The 26,689-nt window shown below is 36.0% G+C and overlaps 1 protein-coding gene across 1 annotated transcript in view; it reads right to left on the bottom strand.

Annotated features, from left to right (window-relative positions):
• The window catches only part of adgrl3.1 (adhesion G protein-coupled receptor L3.1), a 134,709-nt gene that overhangs the window by 107,456 nt on the left and 564 nt on the right, over positions 1–26,689 (bottom strand). The gene's annotated exons all lie outside the window — the stretch shown is intronic.

The following is a 26,689-nucleotide window of genomic DNA, read 5'->3' as shown; positions in this document are numbered from 1 at the left end:
GAGACGCAGGGGCTTGTACAGTAGTATTGTGGATGAATTCTAAAGGAAAAGTACAGCTTCAGGATTTGAAAGGCTTCAATCGCTATCTCAAGGCTAATGTGGATTAAAGCTATGGTTTGTAGGATAACTTCGCCAACATGGCCAAGGGTTAAGGTAGTATCGACTGCTTAGAGCCATGATAAAAGCCTTTAGAAAGTGATCTCTAATAGCACATGTGAGATGTTCAACTGGTCTTATTTAACATGAGCAAAGCGAGTTTGTTTGTAAATCATAAATGAATGCACAAACAATTTACACATAAATGTGCTCTAATTTAGTTTTATGAATAGGCCCAATGTGTGCGTTGTCATCTGGAAGCTTTTTTTAAGGATTTTCTCATTTGCAACGCTCCCTGATGTTAAAACAACATTCAGCAGATGTTAATTTACAAATTCAGAATTTATCTAAGTTCACTCTTGATTATCAGATTTTATGCCTAAAGTAGAAGACAGCGCTTACAATATAGTATTCCCATAACTGTACCATAGCAGATTTTTTTTAATGATTGTTTCAGGTTACTACCCTGTATTTTCCTGCCAACGTGTGATCTAGCTCTCTAATTATGCAATACTAAAAGTGCTCAATATGCTCAGCCTGATTCAGCATGACGGAGCTGATAATTAAGGCCATTTCATTAATTATTCAAGATGAATATTCACTATTGTGGATTTGGGTGAAGCGGTGAAATATTTACGTGTTTTCTCCTCCAGTTCACTAATATTTTATGCTGGGCCTAAATTTACACTGTATGACAGAAAGAGAGAAAACGAGAAAGAGGGAGATAAAAGCTGGGTACGAAATCTGAAAAATGCTGTCTTCGCAGGCAGTATACAAGGGTAGGAAGGCAACCTTGTACTATGTCTATATCCAGTGCTCACGTAACATTCTGCCTACTCCATCTGGTCATTTCTGAGCAGACTGTCCAAAATCACTTACTGTTCCCCATATAGTGCACCATGTGGGATGCTGGAAGTTCTTTCTTTATATGGATCACTCTTCTATAATGCCTTCTGATTTACAGTGTACATCTGACAATTTACATGTAGGTTAGACAGATTTTTTTGTATTATACCATGCATAAAACCACAAAGTTGTAATGTTTAATTATAAATATAATAAAGTATATGGTTCATTCTACAAAACTGGTTCAAAGTTCAGAGTTGGAAGTGTCTTTTTCCACACATTTTGTTTAACATCCAAGGGACGCATTTCTAATATTTGTGTAGTTAATTCTCATACTGTATTTTCAGAAATTTTTGGAATATTTGTCCTCTCCCCAAATTTCCACAAAAAACACAGTATTATATCATTTAATTGAAAGGATTATATTGACCTATTAAGATTTTGCTTACATCTACATTGTAAATATATATATAAATATATAAACATTTTTATTTCAGTGGTAAATCTCAATATTTCAAGTGTAATTTATGAGATTTTTTGTATTTTGAATCCAATTTTTCTTTATAAAAGGCAAAAAGTTGATCATACTGATTTCAAATGTAAGGATTCATTAGTTTGAAAATACACTGAACCAAACACTATCATAACATCTTCAATTATAAAACAGTATACTTTATTTTTGACAAAACATCCCATGTTTTGGAAGTGACTGCACATTTTCAGTAGTGACATTAATGCATTGCGGCCGCATCGCATTACAGAATTTTAACTTGCGAACTAAAAGACTACTAAAACTTTGCATAACTGTACTCAAATTTTGTTTATTTCCCCCAAATATGAGAATTATGTGTTCTCTCTTGTCACTACCAAAACAAAGATGATATGTTTTGGTCATGACTGTTTCGGTAGTGACAAATTTATGGCATAACACCCAAAAAACTCAATGACACTGCCAAAACTCCACCTAAATGTTTCGGTAGCGGCAATTTTAGATACTTTTGAACCTAGCTCAAAGATGCTAATCAGCACATGGTTAGCTAGCACAGTTCTAAACAGTTGTACATATATAGAAACTAAATGTTATGTAAAAAGTGTGCTTAATTGTAGAAAAAAAGGTTTTTGGTAGTGACGTTTCTCAAAGTTACACAGATTTTTCAGACTTTTGAACACAGTTAACTCAAAATGATGGAGCCTATCTATAAATGTTGGGGTGTAGTTAGAAGTCTCAGCCAATGGATTTATCACTAATGCTTACTCAAATTCATAGTAGATCATTAGAAACAAAGTTAAGTTGGGTTTGAAATCGGTCAGAAACCCTAGATGCCTTCATACACCAACAGATAGCAAGAACGTTTGGGCCAAATGTGGCTGAAAGCTGTCACGTTTGGCCTAGGTATGGCATGGCTGAGCACATATGGGCCAAACTTGTACCATATATGTTTTGCCATGGCTTTAGAATTGGAGGGAATTTTCATTTGGGTGACTTTTTGTATTAAGGTATATGGCCCATATGACAGTACACAGACAAGAGCCATATTTGGCTAGGCTATGGCACATCCTGAAATATGTTAACTTATGGTTAACATTTGGCTTTTACTTGGAAAAACACACATAACCTGCTATAGTCATGTGTGGCTGGTTTGTGGCAGTCCAAATGTCAGCCCATTCATTCATTCTTCCTGTATTCCTATTGGTGGATTACTGAAAATTTGAAAATACATGTCCGTTATTTCCCGCTCTGCTCCTGAGTCTACAACAGCCTTTGCCCAGACACACTCTTATTCAGGTAAGTGCAGTTTTGGTGTTTTAAATGTTTTCTAGGGAAGTAATGGTACGCTTATTCGTACAGAAAAAAATTGTGTGCTTAGGTATGTGTCCCGAACAAACACAGTTTCGTTTTGCCCACGATCATGTGCTGAATTCATATGCATGAATAAAACGTCACTATACATACCTGCTGTCCAGAAATCATGATAAGATTTGGGTTTTGTTATTTTCGATAAGTCTCATCTTTAAAATTATGTCTATTATATCAGAAAATTTAAACGATAAATGCCTTTTTGACGCTCTTTGATGTTACGTGACAGACCGCTGTAAGTAATGTTACAAGCGGAGAGCGCATGAATGCGATCATCCTTTCTCCTTTCTACTAGTTATAACGTGATTTAAAAACTAACAAATCTTTCGTCTCACGTAATCTCAATTAGTTTGAATACCGTCGAAAAATGCTAATAAAACAGGATTACCTTTACCACCAGCGAGCACTCATGTCATGGCTTGTTTTAATATTCAAATAATATCTAATACTAATTATATGCTAATAATCTTTTTTCTCTCCTTTTCCCTGACAGATTGTGAAAGAAAGGCTGGTGAGACTTACTAAAAGTATCCATTTTTGTACATTTATTTACTCATTTGACATTTACACCACATTTTATGTTCTGTATTGTACTTCTGTTATTAAAATTGTATTATATTAAAAATGTCTGTGAATCAATTTTGTGTTTAATACGTGTTTAAGATTTACTGTGTAATTGGTATTTTAAATAAATAATAGGTGTGGCATAAATATGGTTAAATTATGGCTTTTGATCTATCAGCCACATGTGGTCCACATAGGGGCCATTGCCCTTTACAGAACTCAGCCATATAAGAATACCACATAAGATCCATATATCAGCCACATCTGTATTCATGATTTGGCTCATTTTAGGTTGGGTTACGGCACTGTTTTGGTTCGGTTCTGGTTAAAAAGATGTGGACCAGTTTTGGGCCGGGGAACCTAAACTTATCTGGGCCACACTTTAGCTGTTGGTATGGGCCAGATCCGGCCCAGAGGAAATTTGCTGACTGGGTGCCTGTTCCCCTATTTCCCTAATTTGTAAGTCGCTTTGTATATAAGCGTCTGCTAAATGATTAAATGTAAATGTAACGTAAATAAAGTCATTGACAGATGGGGCCTGCGAGCCAAATACATAGCCTTTTAAAGTTTAGAGCATCATATATTTGCTCAGAGTAAAAAAAGGCTCTAAAGTAAAGCCTGTGCAGAAAGCCCTTATATGGAGATGTTTTGGGCGTGTTTTATGCAAATTACTAACCTCAGGCACACAACCGCTCATTTAGAATCCTACAAATTCATTAACATCAGAATGAGGTTAAGAACAAATTCGTGTGCGTACGCACGTGTTGTGAATTAGCTGCAAATGTTTTGTGAGAGGTTCTCGTTTGTGTATAAATACAAATAATCCACTCAATTATTAGTGAATGAGACCAAATGTCTTTGTACTCTTTTTAAACTAGAGCTGCGAGTATCTAGAATACAAACACTCGTCAACTCGACAGTCAGTTTTTAGCTGTGGCGCAATTGAAAGACTGCATCTTTCTAAGGCTGCGTTCCAAAACTGAATGTGCCACATTCTGCTTTCCAATTTCAAAGGTTCCTTCAAATGTGGCCATCATTTCCCAAGCCGCAAAAGATACAACAAATGAATCCTTTGCAGCCAAGACCATCGCAAGATTCATTGCAAGCTGGTGATGATAGGATTTTTTTTTTTTTTTTTTTTTTTAAGAAAATGCTGGATTACACTTAAATGTAAGCATTGGGTTTCAACTTGCTTGGATATCTAATAATACAAATGTTAAAAAATAAACTTTTTTGGTGTTTCTGAATTTTTTCCGGATAGGACAGTAGAGATATGACAGGAAGCAAATGGGAGAGAGAGAAGAGGATGGGATCACCATATGCTAGCGCGCTGCCCACAAGGCTACCGATGCTGACAAAAAAGCAATAAATATAGCTGCAAGCAGCATTTACCAGAATTTAAGTGCTTTAAGGCATTTCAAGCACGTATGAAAAAAGACATTATTTAGCAAGCCTGTAACTACCTAAATCAATGATTTAAAAAAGCATTTTTGGCAAATCCAGGTAATTTACCACAGAAATATGTTTTTTTTTTACATTTATGACTGTCTGATCTGCTTAAAACTTCATATGCTTGTTTAGAATCAACTGTCGCATGTGCTCAGCAGGTTTTGTGAAGTTTTGAGGTTTCCTTATAGGATTTGGGAAGAAGCCACTTTTCTAAATGACCCTATTATAGCTCCCAAAGGGTATATATATATATATATTTTTTAAATTTTTTTGTTAATTATTGACTTAGAGAGTCCAGAGAATTGTTCTGCAGTGTTTTTTGTTTTGTTTTGTTTTTTCAGATTGAGTGAAAAACCTAGGACTAGTTCGCAAAAGTAGGTTTTTTACATCTTCTCAATCATTTAACATGTTTGCAGTAGTTCTAGAGTAAAAGTTGTCTGGAATGAGGAGTTCTATCATATGATACCAAATTTGCATATATATGTGCGGAAAACCGCCTATTGTACAATTATTACACCCTTGGAAAATGTGATATCACAGACCTTTGTGGCCGTGGGTTAAACAGGCCCACCGAGGTTCGTTCCAATCAGCCTCCGTTAACCTTGTCTAATAGGTGCTCAAACTTCACTGTTTTTTTAGATGCACAAATTTCATTATAGACATTTGTGGCACTTTGGACCAAGATCGTGCTCATCGATTTTCATGTTGGTAGGACAAACAGTTGCATAGGTATACCCATTTGGGTAACACTTTATTTTACGGTTTCTTAACTAGTTGCTTATTAGCATGCATATTACTAGAATATTAGCCATTTATTAGTGCTAATTAAGCACATATTAATGCCGTATTCTACATGACCTTATTCTACATCCCTAATCCTACCCAATATCTAAACTTAACAACTAGCTTACTAACTATTAATAAGCAGCAAATTAATAATTTATTGAGGGAAAAGTCATAGTTAATAGTTAATAAGTGTTCCCTATTCAAAGGTGTTACCGACATTTGTATGTTTTTTTTCCCTCTTATAGCACCACCAAGTGGCCTAGCTCCAGGATTTTTGTCCAGTAACCTCAAATCGAGCTCTTACATAAGTGTTCTGAGTTTAGCAAAGATATCCCATTCTGTTCAAGAGTTATAGGCATTTTACTAAAAGTGGCCCTGCTCTATTCAACCATTTTGGCATCCCTTTGTGATAGTGAGACTAAAGTTCAACTTTTTTTTGATAATTATTGATATTCACTCTCCAGAGAATCTTTATGCACTGGTTTGATTCCGATCAAGCGAAAAGCCAAAATCCAAAATACCCGAAAATCTACATGAGCCAAGGATTCCAATGACATAAGACACTTGAGCCTGCGACCGCCAGTTTAGGAGTTATGAACAATTTCGTACTTTTGGTCACTGTAGTGCCCCGTCAGGTCGATTGGGGTGAGCCTTGGTGGAGTTGTATGCTGTGTGAGTACTACCATCCCCTTCAAGTTTCAAGTCTCTACGTCTTATGGTTTGGTCTGTCCTAGGCCAGTCTAACAATTACAATAGGGTTTTAGCACTACACTCTTAAAAGTAAAGACTCCAAAGGGGTGTTTTTGTGGTAAGGCCATATAAGAACCATTTTTGGTTCTCTAAAGAAACTTTCAGTTCTCAGTAATTAAAAGAACCATTTTGAAGAAAGAACCCTTTTCCACTACAAACAACCAGCATGTGAAAGGTTTCATGGATGTTTAAGGTTCTTCATGGAACTATCTTATTGATGCCAATAAAGAAGCTTTATTTTTAAGAGTTTATGCGTTTGAAGTTCAAATGTTGACATATCTTACTAATATGCAATTTTATAGAAAACTTGCAATTAAAAAATACAGTAAATAGGGTGCATTTTTAGTTTTGTTGACTTTAAAGGGTTAGTTCTTCAAAAAATGAAAATTCTGTCATCAATTGCCTCATTAAGCGCATCCAGGCACTACATCAGAACGTCGGCTCCTACGTCGGCAACACCACACGCATGCATTTTTTACATTTGTGAACGTGCCGTCGAAGATTGACACAGAAGAGAAGAAATTGTTGAGTAAAGTCGTTATTTTGGTTTTCTTTGCTCACAAAAAGTATTCTCATAGCTTCAGTTATGGTTGGACCACTGATGTCACATGGGACTATTTCAACAATGTCCTTATTACCTTTCTGGCCCTTGAACATGGTAGTTGCATTGCTGTCTATGCAGGATCGGAAAGCTCTTAGATTTTTTTTTAAATATCCTAATTTGTTTTCCAAAGATGATGGAAGGTCTTGCGTGTTTGGAACAACATGAGGGTGAGTAATTAATAACAGAATTTTCATTTTTGGGTGAACTATCCTGTTAAGTTTTTCAACAAGCGAACGACAATACAAGAAAAACATACAGTAAAATATACAGCGATGCAGTGGAGAGGGTGAAAGAAAGAAAGAGAAGGAAAACATCCTTTCAGGAGCATGAATATAACACTATTTTGCTCTTCCTGCAAGTGGGGCTGTACAGTGTCAAAAGTTGGGCAGCCTCTGTGCGCCACTCACCCTCACACATACACGGCTCAAAGACCGTTAGAGCAAAAGCAGCATCCGTGTGATGAAATATTCAATGCTGCCGCTGTTTGAGTGTGCAGACAGAGCCCAATGCTACGCTAAATTATGCATCCCACTTGCACACACATACACAATCACTAACCTAGCACTTAACAAAGACGTACTTTAAATATGAGTCGAAATCTGCAAGTGTTACTATGTAGCAGGGTGTGGTTGAACATATGGAAGACATAGCAGACTATAAAACAGCATATGGTGCTTACAACAGGCATTACAGAGCTAGAACTATAGCTTTTGTTATCGAACGTGCTCTGTTTGTTTTACATACTCCCTCTGTTCGTCTCTAATCAGGTTGTTTTTCTGTTGGTGAGCAGTTATTGTTAATAGTGTGTCGCTCCCTCCTGGAATTAAACAAGTCCAAATGCAGTTCTACCCAAGAGCCCTGCTACTAACAGCAAATACTCTCATAGTCCCTCAGCAGGGTATGTGTGTGTGTGTGTGTATGTGTGTGTGTGTTAAAGTGTGAACTTGACTTTATGTACTCCGTGTCAGAATGGATGTTTGTCTTGGAGAGCTCGACTCCAATTCTGCAGGGTTTCGCTTATCAACGGCTAAAAACCTCTGAGAGTTAGAAAGAAAAAAATGGAGAAAAGGAAGTGAATTACCAAAGTATGACGCGTGCAAGTGGACATTTAAGATGGTTATACAATTAAACACTGCGACGCAGTCGAATGGCAGTCGCCCGGCCTCATTGTTTTGGTGGTGTGTGTGCGCGTGTATTGTTTTGGGCACAAAAGCTTCTGCACCCCTGGCAGAGACGACTAATGGAACACAATAGGACTACTTTAGCATTTAGCTCAGTGGCCTGTGAAGACAGAGGTCCTGACAGCCCATGTGAGTGTGTATGTGAATCTACGAAGAAGTTGGAAACACCTGCCACTCGTTTAATAGTGAAAGATGCATCCTGCCTTTCAAATGCCATTTTCTCACTCTAAAACATACATTTACTCAGTTTCCACTGGTTTGACAGCATAGCAAACAGCAAGTTATATAACTCAAATGTCAAATGATACACGCATCAGCACCATGCAGCATAAAATGTAAAAATGGCAACATGCTGTTATTATCTCAAGAAGCTGTTTCAAACCAATCTAACCTTTAACAAATAACCTAAATGTAGTCGGATTCATTAAACAATTATCCTTTGATTTTAATATTTTTATTGTGTTTCCATGTAAATATTTTATTATCTGCAAGTTTAAAGCAGAGACTAGAAGTAAGGGTGAACTAGAAGAAGGGTGCGAACACTTAGACCTTTTCAAGGCTCTGAGACCTTTCCAGAACATGTCAATTATTGCCAGTGGTGTGACTTTAGGGTAGAACTACTTATTTTATGAGAAAAACCTTCATCACAGGCCCCTCGGATGAAATTGCGATCGCTTTCCAAGGCTCCTCTTCGCATCTAGTCCAGTCCAGTCCAGAAAACAATCAATATCTGGAACTCAATAGTGGCGCAGAAATTACACACTTCACCTTTACAGTCGACATGAAAGGGAAACTCACCATATCTATTATCTAAATGGATTTTATCGTGAACCATTTATAGAATTTTTTCATTACATCATACTTTTTATAATCAAAATGTCATGAGTCAATCTTCCGGTTAAATGACAGATTATTCTCTGGTGGCATATTCTAGACTTCACCGATCATTTAGTCTGCTTATAGTTCACCCAAAAATGAAAATTCTGTCATCAATTACTCACCCTCAAGTCGTTCCAAAACTGTAAGAACTTTGTTCATCTTCAGAACACAAATTAAGATATTTTTGATGAAAACCAAGAGCTTACTGATCCTACAATGTAACTGAAATGTTTCCAGACCCAGAATTGTTGAATAACAATTAAAATTAAAATTATGGTTGAACCACTGATGTCACATGGACTACTTTTCTGGGTCTGGGAACATTTCAGTTACAGTGCTGAGGGTCAGAAAGCACTTGGATTTAATCAAAAATATCTTAATTTGTGTGTGTTTTGAAGATGAACAAAGGTCTTACAGGTTTGGAACAGCATAAAGGTGAGTAATTAATAACAGAATTCTCATTTTTAGATGAACTATCCCTATAAACCCATCGCTTTCTACAATCAACTGCAAGCTCAAATTCAGACCTACCTCCATCTAATTAACAACTAATCAATAGAACCAAAACACTGCCTTTTTTTTCTTTTTCTTTTTTGATAATCCATTTCACTGGTGTACATCACAATAAGGAAGAAAAGATCTGTCACTGCTTCTCTTACATCGCAACTTCAAACCAAATCAGTTTTGTTTATTATCTACAGAATTATTTCTCTGATATATTAAAATACAACTCTTTAAGACATAGCTGGGATGAGGGATAAAATGCATTTCCAAGACAGCATTGGTGCATTCCATTTGACCATAAATGCCATTCAAACTGGATTTCACAGAGTATTCCACCATATTCTGTGAGATTCCAATCTGAAGGAAGCAAACATGTTCAGTTCAAAGGGCACTGTGAATGGGCATAGGGAATAAGGGAACAGCGATACATCCTTTTACAGGAAACGAAGGGGAAAAAATTTCTCACCAGTCATTGTGCATCAACCCAGCATTTAAAAAAGTTAATAATAAAATAAACAGTGAACAGGAGCCTAGTGAAAAATACAATTGAAGTCAAAAGTTTACATACTTATTTTATTTGACCAAAATAAGAGGGATTGTACAGTATAATTTTTTGAGATACATCTTTTTAGACTAAGGACAACTGAGGGACTCATATACAACTTTAAGAAGGTTCAAACGCTCACTGATGCTCCAAAAGAAAACATGATGCATTAAGAGCCAGGGGGTGAAACTTTTTGAATTTGAAGATCAGGGTAAATTTAACATATTTTGTCTTCTGGGAAACATGCAAGTATCTTCTATAGCTTCTGGAGGGCACTACTAAATGAAAAAATATATATATTTAGGCAAAAGAAAAGAAAAATTTACACATCTTCATTCTGTTCAAAAGTTCACACCCCTGGCTTTTAATGCATCGTGTTTCCTTTTGATGCATCAGTGAGCATGAACCTTCTGTAAGAGTGCCTCAGTGTGAAAAGATGGATCTCAAAATCATACAGTCATTGTTGGCAAAGGGTTTAAATACACAAAAATGCTGAAAAACCAAAGAATTTTTGGGACTTGAAGGCTTTTTCTGAAGAACAGCAGGCAGTTTAACTGTTCGGGACAAACAAGGGACTCATGAACAACTATCACTAAACAAAAAAAGCACAGTATTAAATATCAAGTGTATGTAAACTTTTGAATGGGGTCATTTTTATAAATTCAACTATTTTCTCTTGTGGACTATTATGTCTTTTATGTGAAATATCTTATTCAGGTCAGTACTAAATACAAATTAACATGCATTTTGTATGATCCCTCTTATTTTGGTAAAAGTTTGGTAATAATTTTGCAGATTCTGCAAGGTGTACGTAAACTTTTGACTTCAACTGTAAATATAAGAAAATGTATTTGAAATACAATTTTTTTTTTGCTAAGTATACTACAAATACATTTACATATTTATTAGTGGTGGGCCGTTATCGGCGTTAACGTGCTGCGTTAACGTGAGACTCTTATCGGGCGATAAAAAAAATATCGCCGTTAATCTATTCTCAAAGTTGGGTTGGGAGATGGGTCTAAACTACGTAAGATATGATGACTTTCACCTTGATATTTTAGCGCGGATGACGTATACCTAGTCGAATTGCACTGTAGGGGACGAGAACGAGTCTTCAACTTCTGTGAAATTACTACATCAAATGAGACGTGCAAACATGGATGCAGCTATGAAGCCGCTTCAGGGCAGGTGCGTTGCTGGACCCTTTTTACTGGGGCACGTGCCCCAGTGAAAATCTGCTGTGCCCCAGTAAAATCTCAAGTTTGAGTTATAATTTACTTTGATAATCCCGAAATAAAGACATTAAGCTATATGCAACATTTGAATTGACGCTTCTAAAAGCAACGCAGTTTAATCGAAGACTATGCACGCAGAAATCCATGCCCGTGCGCGTCTGTGTATTTAATGGCAACGCGCACGTCGTGCAGCCTTTTGCGCAGAAGTACTTGGTTACACAAGTTTGTATAGGTAATTATGTTGTAAATGCAACTGTCAAGCAGTTTGTGATGCATTTTGGAAACAGGAGATGAGCGCCTGATCTAATGCGCCACCTGGCCCGTTCTCGAAGACTTACTTTTAGTCATTATTTGGATAGCACACATATTCTGAATGCCTTCAGCAGAATTCAAATTAGCCATTTTAATCTAGATTAATCTAGATTAATTCCAAGATTTAATCTAGATTAATCTAGATTAAAAAAAAAAAATCTATGCCCACCCCTAATATTTATGTACTTAATAAAAATACCATTCAGATGTACTTTTAGTATACTAAAATGGTATACTAAAGTCAGTTAAATTGGAACAACTAATTTTGCACTTAATGCACTTTAATTGTGCGGATGTAGTGCTAAAGTCCAACTAAAGATATAATTACGTTTTTTTTGTGGAACTATTGCAAGTATACTTCAGGTACACTTCAAATATCTTCCATTTAAAGGCCGATATTATTCAAAGATCATACATCATCCGCATCAATATTGATATTAAAAAATATTTTAGGCCTAATGTTAAGAAATGTGTACACAAGTAGTACTCCAAATAAAGTTTAATTATACTTTTTATATATGTAAATCTCGAGCGATATGTCAATATGTAGATTTGAAGGAAACTTAGTAAGAAATAAATGTATTTTAAATATATTAGTTTTTTACTAGGGGAGTAGAGGGTCCAGTGTTATTACTGAGTTGAATTAATCCCAGGTACAGTTTGTATACAGTTATTTAAGATTATAAAATGCATGAAAGACAGTAGTTACAATGTAACTATTCAAAATTCAATGTCGATTCGATGTCTAATTTCCAATGTCCAATACCGACATCAACTGATGTTGATATTTTGTTGTTTTTAGGTTGTGTAACCAAAATCCAATGTTAAGTCATTGTCAAATACTGACGTCAACCTGATTTTCATTCAACCAAAATGCAACATCTTGGGGTCAAACCCTTGGGGTTACATTGACATCCAGTGTCTACTCTGTTTATTATATCTCAAATATCCACAACTCAGTTTTTGTCTGTGATGAAACTGCATGGTGTTCCAAATGAACACATTTTGTCAAGTGAAGGGAACTTCAACTGACATCCCATGCAAAGGGAATAGGGAGCAGTGCACACTGCACAGGGACCCTTCTAATCGCAATGCAGCTCATGTTAAAAATAGTCTGACTTCAAAAAAGTCTTCAGATCTCTGCATTCTGTTCCATTTTTCACTCGGTCTAACTGTTTTTAAACGCTGGAATGCATCTTATATAAACGCTCGTCGGATCTGGGTCAGGTGAAACCGAAACCAGCCTAATTATACAGGGTTTCCTTAAGAACACTAGTCGTTCAGGCAACAGACTAGTCGATGGTGAAAATATGTTGTTTTAGCAGAGCACTAATTGCAGAGCAGTTCCCCTTTGAGCGGTCCGGTGTGAAGTGTCTTGCTCAAGGGCACTGCGCTAACAGAGCAGGTCTGCGATCTTTCTATCTCTCCTTTCCTGTGTCACTAATTCCCCGGATTGAACCTTCAATCTTTTGTTAGCAGCTCTGATCTTTAACCATTATCCCACCACCACTCCAGAGGGAAGAAACGTGAAAACATGAAAGCCTGCAGATCAAGTCATTGTAAAACACTGCACTGAATGTGGGTGGATGCTGATTCAAGGTTTTTTTTTTTTTTAGAGTGCTACACATAACCACACAACTATCTTCCCGTTTAAAAGCGGTCACTTAGGAAGACATCCATTTGTTGTTCGGCCAAGAGTTTACAGGTCTTTAGAGCCACGTTTGAGAATGTGGTTATTACATACACACAAAGACATCTGAAGAGCAATTCGGCTTTATAACAATCCACAGAGCTTTTGTTTAATGGCGTCTTTCAGTGTGTAATGGGTTTAAAATGCGGGCGTCTGTGCGCATGTGTTCAGAAGACAGTGATGAATAAGCTTCACTTCTTGAATGCCATTTTAACACAAACTATACATGTTTTCTTCTGTTCGTATTGTTATCACTCATTATATGTTTTCCTTTTTTCACTCATTGTGTCTATTATTTACATATTTTCCTCATCAGCAGGAGAAAACGAACGTGTATGGTTGGTTATACACGCGCATGTTGACAGCACCATCCGTGACAGGAAGCACAGGGAAAAAGAGGCGGGAGAGACATCATGCTCCACCATTATAAGGTAAATAGCATCGCTGCCGCCCAAACATCCTTTACACCTAGTTTCTCATATTTAAACCCTTACTCTGACAGAATAACACAGCATATGTCCTCTATTCCCATCCATCTATCCTCTCATCGCTCTCTCTCACAATGGCTGGTCACATTTCTCGCTCTGTTTCTAACTCTCTCTCTCTATTTCCCTCTGTAATTGGGTGTATTACGGGACTGGAGGCAATGAGCATCATGGACATGGCTCAATGCGCATAGAAAGAGAGAGAGAGCAAAATGCTACAGCAGCTTCAGGCAATAACAAGAAGAGATTGCGGAGGAGAAAGACTGTGCTTTGTCCGAGAGGAGAGGAGAGGAAGAACGACAGCCGTGAGAGCCAGACGTAATATAAAGATGAAGACGAGCACTACAGGATCATGAGGAGAAAATTATTGCGTCTTTTTGCCAAAATGGACACCGTTGGAAACAAAAAAAAAAAAGCTCTGGGAGTCTGTAATTTGGAAAGAGCTTTGCAATAATCCCAGCAGAATGAACTCTGCACATCAACCTGAGTTACTCGCCACAGAGAGACTAAACTTGAGCCAGACTTAAATAAATCAGGCTGAACTGTGTCAGCCACAGGATATAAGTTAATGTTACTTGTCGTTTGTCCGTGTGTGCGTTCATGATATACGCTACAGTGGTGCATCCAGTTCCCTCATGCGTAAAATTAAAGAGTCATATCCTGGAAACAGCATAAACGTGACACACATTCATACTCGCGCACACGCACACATCCCTGACACGGCAGAACTAATGGGGGTGTCGGTCCATTGGTAACCAGTCAGCTGTGTGTAACCGCAACGATAAGGCCAAGACACCTTGATTTCACTGCTTCATTATGTCACACATAATACCTGACCTTCAATATGCTGCACACGGACGCACACAAACAGATAATACACCACAGCCAATTAGGATACTATGGACAGGACCACAAGGGTCAATGACATTTTCTGTTGTTTGTCCTACATACACTACCAGTCAAAAGTTTTTGAACGGTATGATTTCTAATGATTTTAAATTAAGTCTCTTCTGCTCACCAAGCCTGTCTTTATTTGATCCAAAGTACGGCAAAAACTGTACAATTTTGAAATATTTTTACTAACTGTTTTCTATTTGAAAATATTTTTTTACATTTATAGCTGTGATCAAAGCTAAATTTGCAGCAGCATCACACCAGTCTTCAGTGTCACATGATCCTTCAGAAATCATTCATACATGCTGATTTGCTGTTCAAGAAACATTTTTTAATTATTATTATCATTTTAAAACAGTTCAGTATTTTTCAGGATTCTTTGGTGAACAGAAAGCATTTATCTGAAATAAATAGCTTTTAAACAATATACCATTCAAAAGCTCAGAGTCAGTATAATTTTTTGTTTGTTTGTTTGTTTGTTTGGGAAAGAAATTAAAGAATGCTTTTAATGCTTTTATTTAGCAAGGATGCTTTAAATTGATCAAAAGTGATGATAAAGACATTTATGATATTACAAAACTTTCTAATCATCAAGGAAACATGAAAAAATTCTACTCAGCTGTTTTCAACATAGTAATAAATGGTTTTTGAGCAGCAAATCAGAATATTAGAATGATTTCTGAAAGCTAATGTAACTGGATTAATGATGCCTAAACTTCAGCTTTGCAAAAACACGAATTACACGGATTACATTTTAAAATATATTCAAATAGAAAACAGTTATTTAAAAAAAATTAATTTAAATATTTTAAATATTTTACTGTTTTGCTGTACTTTGGATTAAATAAATGCAGACCTTTAAAAAACATTAAAAATCATTAAAAACCTTTGACTGGTAGTGTATACAGCACATAAGTTTTTTGGTTTGACTCATTATGTAACTGTAAAATAAAATAATTAATAATAGTATTATTGTACTTTATTTTGTTTATTTAAAAAAATAAATAATAAACAAAATAACTATTATCTGATAATACTATTATAATTTTAATATTTATATATATATATATATATATATATATATATACAGAACAATGAAGTTCTATGCAGTTCTTACAGTGACATATTCTGTATGTCATAAAAGTAAGAGAACACAGAATATACCACTTCTATTATGACAGTGTTTTAAATTTCTGGGTTAAAATTCATTTTGAGATTTTTGGCAGTTAAGAAAAAAGCCTTATTACAAAAATTACATTCCTATATAAATAAGAATAAAATAAAAACAAAACAATATTATGTGGTTTGGCATTAACACTTGTTATACGTTCTTAGAAAAAAAATGTTTTAATAAAGATATTTATTAATATTTAAGTCTTGTGGTGTGACAAACATGCAAAAAAAAACAAGAAATGACATTAAAGATATCCGATAATTTGACATATGACAAAGGTTAAGGTTAATTAAGTTAGTTTAAGATAAAATGCGATGTGGTGCAAGTTTTCAAAAATGTTATATTTATTAAAAAACATGTTCTCAAATTTACTGATAATTACTAGTTATTAAGAATCAGTTGATGATATTTGTAAAATTCTAAGAATATTAATAATAATAATTTAAGCTTATATATATATATATATATTTTTTTTTTTTTTTTTTTTTACTATTTTGAGAATAATCACAATTTTTTTTTACTTTATGGTTATATCAGCAACATTTTAAAAAAATTACATTTTTGTTAAAAATGGTTTAGAAGTTTTTTTTTATCATTAAATCAACATTATTATGTGTTTTAGCTAGATTTTTAAACGTTTTTTTCTTCTTCATCTTTTTTTAACATGGGCAAACAAATCAAACTTAACCCTTTTAACAGTAAACCACAAAAATACTGGTTTTGATGGCAGATCCTCAGTGGTGTACTGAACAAAAAAAAATTCTTTGCTGAAATCTCAGTTCCCACAAGCAATATAACACTATACTATAGATGTGAGCGATGACGATGAACTGTTAATGGAGGCCAAAAACAACATATCATAGGAGTGAACAGGGGCACACACACACACACACTAGAAGAGCGTATCCCTCATTCACTGGTTTAATGGCTAATTAGGCAAAAAGCTGGAAGAGGATGAATCTTTCGGCCCAGCAGATTCCTCTTTTCCATTTCTCTGTGGCTCAATAAAACAATGTAATGGACGCTCTCTCACTCTCTTGTGTTTTTTTTTTTCTTCCCTGTATATAGAGAACTATGCAGGAGGCTTTATCCATGTGGGGAATATTCCAGAAGAGCAGCAGTTATTTAAGATTCAAACACAAGGATAACAGATGGCTACCAGAAAGAGAAAAAAAAACACACATAGAGAGCGTGAGAGAGGGAGAGAGACAGAGAGAGAAACAGAGCGAAGGAATATGACAGACAGAGTTGGTACCTCCCAGTAAGCTGGTCTCTAAGGACAGCCAAATCCACTGCTTAGTGACGTTTAAATTAACAACAGCACTTTATATACCACCCACTGTCACTCACCTCACATCAATGCACGAGTTCACAAGCACTCTTTTTAAATGTGCATGTGATTCTGTTCAGGTTTCGAGTTTTTTCCAGACATTTTGAAAAAAAAAAGCACTTGATCTGAGCATTTGACAGTTGGTTTGACATGGTTTGAACTTTGACTGCTTGAAAATTGTTCTAACACAGGCATGAAATGAATTTGAATTCGCCCAATCTGTTTTGTAAATGCATGTTGTATGTCTTATTCTAAACAAATCATCCATGTTTATGTTTCATATGTATATGCTTGTTCCCTTACGTTGTGATAATTCCAAAAAATGCATGATGTTTAGAAATTCCTGATCCCAAATTGAAAATTATTTACCTTCAAGATGTCCAAAACTGAAAGAAATTGTTCACTCAGCCTTTTTTCATACAATGAAAGTGAAAGGAGCTGCTGTGAGCTCTAAAGCTACAAAAAAGAATGATAAGGGACTCATAACAGTGCTCCAGACCTCATTTACATATTCAAATCTGGTGCATTATGGCATTTAACATCATTAACTTCAAACCCAGCGCTATGTGTTTTGACATGCTGTATTTGAATATACACAAACTCAAATGAGATTGCAGAGCTACAGCAGAATTTCTATAAATAAACTCTGAAATTTCAATCTGTTCCTCACACAAAGCCATCATATTATTTCAGGAGATTTGCAAGTTCATGAGTCATATGGGCAGAAGGGAACAGCAGCATGTTATTGTTATGGCAGAGATACATTGCCAGCTAGGAGAGGACAATGAGGATGCTTAATTTTGTACAGATATTTGAATTTTTTTTAACAGTCAAAAGTGCATCTTCGGACTGGTCACGCTGCTCCATATTTACTTTCATTGTAATAAAAAGAGCACATATATACATATTAGTGCAGTCAAAATTTGCGTTAACACAGATGATTATTTTTTCCAGTTTAATGGCGTTAAAAATATTTAACGCAATTAATGCAGAGGCGGGGTTAGAGTTGGCCATCCCACTCACAAGTGCTGCTTCTGTCTCTTTTCTCTTGACAAAAAGTGTATTTATTAAGTTGCAAAACGTCTGTACGTCCATGTCAAATGGGAGACTTTCCAGACGCACACTGCAACTTCATTTCATTTCACTTTCATTTTCACTATCATTTTATATTAAAGCGCAAATGAAGAGCCGCAACACATTCAACAGCGGCAGCTCTTAAAGTAATAGCAGTAATAGCATAAAAACATTAATTTAAAGATTGAATGTGAAATTTAAAAAATAGAAGTATATTTACAGTGCCTTGCGAAAGTATTCATACCCCTTCGTTTTTTCACGTTTTGTTTTTGTTGCTGCCTTATGTTACACTGCTTTAAATTATTTTTTTCACATCAGTCTACCCTCTATACACCATAATGGCAAAATAAAAAACAGGTTTTTAACATATTTGCAAATTTATATAAAAAAAAACTTAAATGGTTCCATTGCTTAAGTATTCATACCCTTATCTGGGACGCCTGAAATTTAGCTCAGGAGCATTCATATTGCTGGTAGAAGTTACTACACTTTGAATGAAGTTATCCTGTGGCAAATTCAATTGAATGGGTAAGATTTGGAAAGGCACACACATCTTAATAAGAGGTCTAACAGCTGAAAATACATATCAGGCAAAAACCAAGCCCTGAGGTCGAAAAACTGCCTGTAGAGCTCAGAAACAGGATTGCATCAAGCCACACATCTGGGGAAGAGTTCAGAAAAAATTCTGCTGCATTGAAGGTTCGCAGAAGCATGTAGTCTCTGTTACCCTTAACATAAGAAGTCTGAAACAACCAGGACTTTTCCTAGGGCTGGCCTCCTGGCCAAACTGAGCAATTGATGGAGAAGAACCTTGGCTAGAGTGGTGACCAAGAATCTGATATCACTCTAGTTGAGCTCCATGATCATATATGCAGATGCGAGAAACTTACAGAAGGACAAACATCACTGCAACACTCCACTGATCTGGGCTTTATGGCGGTGTGGCCAAACTCAATCCTCTCCTCAGTGAAGACACATAAAAAAACACACCTGGAATTTGCAAAAAAACACCTAAAGGACTCTCCAACTGTGAGAAACAAGATTCTCTGGTCTGATGAACCTCAATTCCAATCATCATGTTTGAAGGAAACCAGGCACTGATCATCACCTGTAGAGTACTATCCCAAAAGTAAAGTGTGCTGGTAGCAGCCTCATGCTGTGGGGATGTTTTTCAGCGGCGGGGACTCAGGAACTCGCCAGAGTATAAGAAAAGCTCAATGCACCAAAATATTGAGATATTGAGCCATAAAGAAAAAACAGTGCAGAACATTCAGAGCCTTAGATAGGGCAGAAGGTTCACCTTACAACAGGACAATGACCCTAAGCACACAGCAAGAGTGGCTTATAGACAACTTTGTGAATGTCCTAAAGCGGCCCAGCCAGAGCCTGGGCTTGAACCCAATCAAATATTTCTGGAGAAACCTGAATGGAACATGAACATGAGGTGAAGAGAAGAATGGCAGATAATTGAAAAATACAGGTGTGCAAAACTTGTCGCATCATACCCAAAAAAGACTTGAAAAGGCTGAAAAGATGCTTCAGCTAAGTACTGAATAAAGGGTATGAATACTTATGCAATGTACTTATTTCAGTTTTTTTTTATATATAAATTTACAAAGTTGTGACAATTCTATTTTTGCTCTGTCATTATGGTGTATGGAGTGTAGATCGATGTGGGGGAAGAAAGTAATTAAAAGCAGATTAACATAAGGCAGAAATATAACAAAACATGGAAACAATAAAGGGGTCTGAATACTTTCATCTCACTGACTGTATAGAAAACAGATAAGCTTTCTGCACTCCCACTGTGAACTATTTGCATCTATTTGGTTGTAATTAAATAATCATATTTTCAAAATGCATTTATTCAAACTGCTTAGACTCAGCATAATATGTCCATTGTGAAAATTAAATGTATTCAGTTACAAAGTTTGAATATGGTTCAAATATGGCTAGCTAAGGAAAAACATTTTACATGCAATTCAAATACATAAATCTTAAATGCAGGCCTAAATATTTTTTGAGTAGGAAAAGAAAAATAAATAAAGAAAAATAAATCCGGTATGGACTGAATTGCGAGGGTAATGTAATGAGTAAATGATGACAGCGTTTTCCTTTTTGAATGCACTCTTCCTTTAAATTGTTGCCACACTATAAGGTAAATCCCCACAGGGTGCAGATGCCTGCTGTAAATTGTTTTGTGGTGAATGAACAATAAATGTTTAGAAAAAAAAAAAAAAAATACCCCACACCAATCAAGAGCACTTTGGACAAAAAGCACCCATTGCTAAGCTAAACACTTTGAGCTATTTTTTCACTCTCGAAATAGCTCACATTGTCCAAAATCTGAAATAGGAAACAACTGGAGGTTGAAGTTTCCTGTGCCATTCATTACTGATCAAGAAAAAAAAATGCTGCCATTGACTTCAACAATGAACGGTGCCAACACAGCCGGGAGCAATCGATGCATGGAGCAATCAAACTTCAGTGTGATCAATCAATCACAGAGCTGCTTTATCTCAGAGGCTGCTTTACTCTTCCTGAACCTGTCACTACAGCAAACCTGAGGGTAGTCTAGAGACCGGCAGACATAAGGATTTAACATTAGTGTCATACTGAGCTACACTCGTAAAGAGACCCGCATGTAGAACAGTTGTAGAAATGCTTGGTACTTTTGATTCATAGCACTATTAACCTATCATTTGCTGTCAAGGTCGTGGGTTCGATTTCTAGGGGTGTGCAAACTGATAAAGCGCATAATAAATATTTAACTGGACAGAAATATAATTGCATTAAAATCTATATAATGATCTCCAGTTTTTGCTGTTGTTCGTCGCCTGCAAAATGACATAACTATGGTCTCTTAAGCTGTGGGCAAGGGCATAATGCACGAGTCATTTCTCACAACGGTTTCACTGTGCAAAACGACAACGCATTAAAGGAAGCATGATGATAATGAGCGAATTTTACAAGCAAATTTTCCATTCATGCAAATCTATGCCACAACAATCCCACAGGTGTGCCTCTCCACTGCACCTCTATTATTCTACAGCCTTGTCGTTAACGACTCCAGCTCGTGTAACTTTATCAGATGTTATTCAGCTTATTAAAGTCTAATAAGTTGCTTATTAGCTGGAATGAGTGTTTGATTAAGTCACAATAAGAGCAGTCCGGCTAGTATATGTTAAACACACACACAAATAAAACAGTATTTTTTTCAGTGTTAATATTTAAATTCAACGTTGCTGAACATATTTTATAAATACATGGCTATGTTTGTCTTGTCATGATTCATGAGGACTCCATTAAAAAGGAAAAAGCTGTGTTTGATGACATCACCATCGCTATTTTCGCTTTGACTTTTGCTTGAAGCACTTGACATCACACACTGTGACTCATAGCATGCTCTGAACATGTTAGCATGTGCATATGTGAGAGACCGCACACATCACACACATACGAAGGGATGTGCAAAACAGTGTATTTTCAAACCCAACTAGTTGGTGGATTGTCTGAACAACAAGACGGTTTTAAAAAACGCTCTATAATTAGGGTCCACCACATTCTGATCAAACGCATTTCTTTAGCGTTCACACAGGATGTTTTTGTTCAAATACAGTGCAACTGAATGGAAAAGAAATCAAGCGTTTTTAAAAGCTGAACTGTTTTTAATTTGACACAGCGTCTTGAAAACAGACAGCGCAAACAGTCTACAGATCAAATGATTCTTATACAGTAGTACCAGCATAATTTGACTCTGAAACAAATCAGTTCCAGAGTCAAAATATTTTAGCGAATCAAAAAAAAAGAGCATCACTGGTGCTCATTTGAGTTAAAGGAGTAGTTCACTTTCAGAACAAAAATTTACAGATAATGTACTCACCTCCTTGTCATCCAAGATGTTCATGTCTTTCTTTCTTCAGTCGTAAGGAAATGTGAAATGTTTTTTTGAGTAAAACATTTCAGGATTTCTCTCCATACAATGGACCTCTATGGTGCCCCCGAGATTGAACTTCCAAAATGCAGCTTCAAAGGGCTCTAAACGATCACAACCGAGGAAGAAGGGTCTTATCTAGCAAAACGATGGGTTATTTAAAAAAAAATTACAATTTATATACTTTTTAACCTCAAATGCCTGTCTTGTCTAGCTCGGCAAGATGAGCGTTTGAGATTAAAAGTATATAAGTTGTAAATGTTTTTAGAAAATAACCGATCATTTCGCTAGGTAAGACCCTTCTTCCTCAGCTGGGATCATTTAGAGCCCTTTGAAGCTGCATTTAAACTGCATTTTGGAATTTCAAACTCGGGGGCTCCATAGAAGTCCATTATATGGAGAGAAATCCTAAAATGTTTTCCTCAAAAAACACCATTTCTTTACGACTGAGGAAAGAAAGACATGAACATCTTGGATGACATGGGGGTGAGTACATTATCTGTACATTTTTGTTCTGAAAGTGAACTACTCCTTTAAAATCAGCGCATTTACTGACTGGTTGTTCATTTAATGTGTAATTAAAGCTGCACATTATGAATTTTGAAAGTAGTGTTTTACAAAAATAAATGATACGTTTAGTATTTAATATGTGGTGCTTACAATGACAATTATTAGACTGCATTTATGATCTCTTTATCAAGACCATCAAGCTATTAAAAGTCTGTATAAACAGACTTTTTATTGATTATCTCATCATTTGGCAATGATGTTGTTTTTGTTGTTGTTTTCAAATATTTATTTCTTACAAGCACTAAAAGGATTGACAATGAAACCATTAAGATAATAATGAAAACCAAAACAACCAACTACCTACTATTACGTTATTTTTCAACCACTCTTTATCAGATTAGTTTAACAAAAAATGACATTTCTGACATTCCAAATTCGTAAGTAAGACATTTGTTCATCTTTAGAACACAAATTAAGATGTTTTTAATGAAATCCAAGAGCTTTCTGACCCTGCATAGACAGCAACGCAACTGAAACGTTCAAGGCCCAAAAAGGTATTAACGACATTGATAAAATAGTTCATGTGACGTCAGTGGTTCAACTGTACTTTTATGAAGCTACAAGAATGCTTTGCAGAGAAAACAAAAATAACAACTTAATTCAGTCATTTATTTTTTTGTGCGTCACTCTTCGGCGCACATTCACAAAACGCAAAAAAAATTGAAAATTAAGTTGAATTTGCGCATTTATAAAATTAAGGTTGAACCACTGATGTCACATAAAATATTCTAACAATGTCCTTTTTATGTTTCTGGGTCTTGAACGTGGTAGCTATGTTGCTGTCTAAGCAGGGTCAGAAAGCTCTCGGATTTCATGAAAAATATCTTAATATGTGTTTTGAAGATTAACAAAGCTCTTGCGGGTTTGGAAGGACATCGGGGTGAGTAATAATGACAGAATTTTCATTTTTGAGTGAAGCAACCCTTTTAAAATATTGAAAATTCAAAAAAAAAAAACTCACATTTTCCACTTTTTCTGGCACACACTTGTGACACTCCACCGCAATAATTCTCTCATCACTTAAGCCCACTAAAAACCTTTTAACCTTGCAAATGGATGAAAATAAAAGCATGAACACACTTGCACACATGGGATCGTTGCTCTCAATTTCCTGTTAGGACTGAAATAATCAAAGTCCTTCAGAAGTCCATTCCAAATCCCACCGTCATTGTTTGGTGACCTCCTTATTCAATCAGATCTAACACACACACACTTCTTAAAACATGGCCTGTACACACTCAGCAGCTCTCAGTTCTTGCCCTGAGTGTGTATAAAAATGGATGAATTTGTAAGTGAAAGGGAGAGAGAACGAGATCGAGATGAGGAAGCTGTATTATTCATGCGAATCACTATTTTAGTTTGAAGGACATTCAAAGAATGAGAAGAGGAGAACACTCGCTAGAACACTGCTGCAAACACATGCACTCAGTGTGCTTTGAACAGCTGCTACACATCTAATCATGCATTGTTCTATAGCAGTATGATGAACTGGATTTCATTTGTTTATATTCGAACAGTTGTGAATGCACACATGGACTTTCTATCACAGATCTATGGCATCAGAATGCAGTCACAAAACCCTGTTTGTATATGCATGCAATCAAACCAATAATACAAAGCAAAAGGCATCCTACATGCTGGGCTTGTCCCCCTTTGATGATAAAAGCATCTGTCGGAGCATGTGTCCCACTGGCCTCTGTTTGATAATAAGCGAGTGTTGCAAATTACACTTTGACCCATGCTGTGACATTCAAAACATATACCAACAAACATAAACCCATAAACTATTTTATGTTTAAGAATGTATTCATAATGTCCCCGCATTTACAATACGTCCAGTTTTGAATGCATTAAAACTTTAGTTTGTTAGTCATTTAAAAAATTTTTCATCATTTACTTGCTCTCATTGGATTCATCTGCGGAACAAAAAATAAGCTATTCTCAAGAATGTTAGTAACCAAACAGACATTTCTTAAAATATCTTATTTTTTATGTTCCACTCAATATAGTGTCCTTGGATATATATATATATATAACACATTATATAAAGCAACAGTGTGAATCTGTTTGGCCAACCAAGGGTGGACGGGGTGGTGTTCTAGAAATCTATTTGAAAACAATCATTATTTTTGTTATTCCATTTTGTGATGTTAGTGGTTCAGAAATTACACACTTCAGCTTGAAGACACTAAGAGCAGAATTACAAAACACCCCCATCAAGGCAAATAGAGCAAACCATAAAACCCAATCTAAAAAATACAGCTCCACCCTGCGTGTGAACTCTCTACGAAATTCAGCACACCACCCACTGACAAAACAAGAGAACCGAGGGAACATCTTGACAGAAAACAGAAACTCAAACGAATCTAAAATAGTCCCATTTATACAAAAAAAAAAAAAAAAACCACCAGTACACATACACAACACATAGCTGTGCAAACTATAGTTACCAAATCCTTGACTGGCATTAGCAAAAGTCTTTCAAACTGATTTGTTATCTTGCATTAAATGTCATGCACTCTAAAATATCTTACTATTTAAACTATTAAAAGAAAATACCTGTTCCGTGCTCTTTAAAGTGCAAGTAAGAAGTAAATTGCAAGTGGCGTCACATAATTCAGCCAAATGCAGCAAAATCGAATCATAAAGAGCCTGTTCTTCGACAAATGCAAATTCTGTCATCGTTTACTCACTGTCACTGTGTTCCAAAACTGTTTAACTTGCTATCTCCTGAGAAACACAAAAGAAGATGTTGTGCACAATATAAGGAGCTGACAGCTTCAGTCACCAATGACTTTCATTGCATCTTTTTTCCATAAAATGAAAGCGAACTGAGGCTGTCATCCAGTCTAGCTGCTCCTTTAGTGCTTCACTAAAAAAAAAGAACATCATAAGGGTTTGAAACGACATGAGGGTGAGAAAATAATGTTTTGGTTTTTTTGGGTGAACTGTCTAATGCATCTATTTTGCTAAATGTGAATTTAGAACGGAAATGTTTTTGAAGTGAACAACTTTTACTTCACCTGAACAATAGAAGACCTAATAATAACTCTAAGTTTAAGTTCTCGAGCTTGGAATCAAATCTCAAATTTTATATCATAGAACAAGTGTATACTGAATGGAATATGCACAATCCTCCCATTAAAACAGATCCGAAAAATTTGTCAATTCTTCCTGTGTCTTTTTCTATTCTAAGCCACATATGCACTGTGGCTATGCTGCACTCAGTGGAACACAGGGACTGATCTTTTCCTACCAAAATGGGTCATCCACACGAGGTAAACAATCACTTAACATCTATAAGTGACTTGACTGTAGTTATCATTTAGATAATCGTTATTGACAAATGGCAAACGGTCCAGTATGATTGGTTATATCGTATAAAGATCCAGCATGTACTGCAATTTTCATGACATCAGAGTGACATGAATAGCAGATGTGTCTTTATTACTCAATGAATCAAGGTCATATGATCTTGGTACAGATCTGACGGTGTTTAGTTGCATGAATCGCTGTTGACGTTTCCAAGGCTGTTTATTTTGAAGATGCTCTGGTGTTTTCTTTTAGATTCTCTCATACCAACACATCTCCTGTTTATACACAAACACACATGCATTTATACACGGAGAAAGACAGTCCGCTGGCACTAAGTCGAACGAGGCGTTGACAATCTTCTCCTTATATAAAGGCTGAAGGGATGCTGTGAATATATGCCATCAATACAATGTTAATACGCCTGTAATAAACAAATTAAAGCTATCATTTCGTTACGTCAAGAGCTGAAGGCAGCGACTTGTACACTCAAACACGCGCGCGCGCGCACCGACGCCCATTAAAACACCACGCACGACACACGGCAAAAAGCATCCTGTGTCCAAAGCCCCTCACACACATCCACACGCACACACACGACATAATTCAGCTGTAGGA

The sequence above is a fragment of the Garra rufa genome, chromosome 6 (genome assembly GCF_049309525.1).
Source record: "Garra rufa chromosome 6, GarRuf1.0, whole genome shotgun sequence".
NCBI lineage: Eukaryota > Metazoa > Chordata > Actinopteri > Cypriniformes > Cyprinidae > Garra > Garra rufa.
The sequence above is the reverse complement of the archived record's forward strand: the minus strand, read 5'-3'. Positions and strand labels throughout refer to the sequence as shown.